Consider the following 2430-nt stretch of genomic DNA (forward strand, 5'->3'; position numbering starts at 1 on the left):
GCAGTAAAGATTGTGAGTCGAGCATCGTATTTCATTGAAGGCCCTCGTCATCCACGATTGAAGGTTCTGATGTGCTGCCGATAGTATGATACGCCCACAATTCCCGACATATATTTAAGTATCTTTGTATATAGTCACATTGTATGTATGTTATTTAAGTGTCTTTGTATAAGATACATGAAGCGCTGGTGGCCTAGCGGTGAAAGCGTGCGACTTGCAATCTGGAGGTCGCGGGTTCGAACCCCGGCTCGTACCAATGAGTTTTTCGGAACTTATGTACGAAATATCATTTGATATTTACCAGTCGCTTTTCGGTGAAGGAAAACATCGTGAGGAAACCGGACTAATCCCAATAAGGCCTAGTTTACCCTCTGGGTTGGAAGGTCAGATGGCAGTCGCTTTCGTAAAAACTAGTGCCTACGTCAAATCATTGGATTAGTTGTCAAGCGGACCCCAGGTTCTCATGAGCCGTGGCGAAATGCCGGGATAACGCGAGGAAGAAGAAGTATATAGTCACTATATTCTTTGTATGTAAACTTGTAAACTGTGGGTACAAGGCACAGCTCCTCGCACCAACTTGTTACGGAAGCCCTACCCTGCGATCCAGTCTCGCACTTAACCCGTTTTGCGCCCAGACAGACTCGTCTCCGGCAATTTGCCGCGATAATTCCCGCCGCCGCCAGACAGCCTGATATAAGGGCCTACCCTCAACATCGAACAATCGAAAATCGTTATCTGCATCCCTATCGCTCTTGCATATTCGGGTGAAAGAGAGGTAGATTATGATATTCGATTTTTTATGGCGGTAGGATTTTCACACTACATTTTCACTCAACTGTCAATTGTTACTAGTATAACTTGACCTTTAAACTAGTAACAACTAAGCTTGATCACAGCTCTAAGTTATATTGGTTAATGATGCAATGTACTCGGTACCTATATGAGTGCTGTACCGCTCTCCAATCACCCCAATCAGTTTTTCAATCATTTTAAAGGCTCTCGACGCCCCTCTACAGTAATACGCTTTGACGAATTTTACGTCTGTTTTTACACTTGAAACGATTTTTATCGCGCGCCGAACGCGTTGGAGGTGTTTAGGAATTCGCTTTTGTGTTTACTTAATAAAGATTTGCAATTTTTAGGATAACAAAATACCTAAATATAAAAAAAAACATATTGAAAAATAAAAACATATTCATATTATTATACTTAACAAAACTACACATTTGATTTGAAAGCACCTCTTAACTATTTAATTCAAGAATTTATGGAAGACTGGGAAGACATAATTATTATTTTAGCTCCTATAAAATTTTAAACAATAATACCGATCTTCATAACTTCGGAAGCACTCACTTACAGTAGAATAGAAAATAATATCCTAATGGTTTCGGGAAAATCCTTGATATTCGAGCAGACGCAGCCGTCAAAACACACGAAATATTATGACGACGCTTCCCTTGAGACCCCACCTCTCCGTATTACGTTCTCAACTTCTCGAGATACGCCAAACTAAATTCAATCTAATCACAGACTACGAAGGTACAATTTTCGTAGAGACGAATTATAAAAATGATCATTCCATATCTAGAATTAGGTCGCGGCTACACATACACAGGTGTTTGCATCTTTTGACATATTGATAAACGGCCGATGTCGGATTTGTTGCTCGACCTGTTATTTATATCGATATTTTGCGCCGATACAGCCTAATAAATAAAAAGATATGAAAGTGGCAGAAACGCGAGTTTTTCTGGTAAAAACTACAGTTATCGCGGGAGTAGCGTCCATAAATCACTTTTATGCCGCATAATCGATATTATTATAAAAATGTTTTTTTGGCTAATCCGGATAAAAAGTTTAGCTTATCGTTTTCTTGGACACTTTTTGATCTTAGACAATATTAGGTATGAGCGCGAGTGTTAACATGAGAATTAACTTACATTTTATGATAGGTGCATGTTAAATTTGGGATTGGTGTCTAAAGGAAACGCCCGTTCGGTTGACAGATTTATTCCAACTGGCCATCGCATGATTATGCATCTACCTACATATAAGTAACCATACATAACACCTCCACCTTTAATTTATACAAATGAACACTATACCTATGTATGCTTATAGCTACACTTAGGGCGCATTACAGAATCGCAGTTTACTAAAACTTAGTCTTGCCTTGCACGACCCTATAACAAGTATAACGGTACCTATTGATAAGGTAAACATTTTAATAATGAAATGTAAACTATTTTATTACATAAGCGATAGCTACCGTTACCTTATACATACATTAGTTGCTAAAGTAAGAAATATTATAAATTCAATCTCAGTGACTTACTAACTAAGTATAACAAGTACCCAAGAGGAATTTATATAATAATACCCAATTATGTAACGTAACACCTGTTAATCTTAAACACTAATAAATCC

Source organism: Cydia fagiglandana, chromosome 11 (genome assembly GCF_963556715.1).
Source record: "Cydia fagiglandana chromosome 11, ilCydFagi1.1, whole genome shotgun sequence".
In the NCBI taxonomy this organism is placed as follows: Eukaryota; Metazoa; Arthropoda; class Insecta; order Lepidoptera; family Tortricidae; genus Cydia; species Cydia fagiglandana.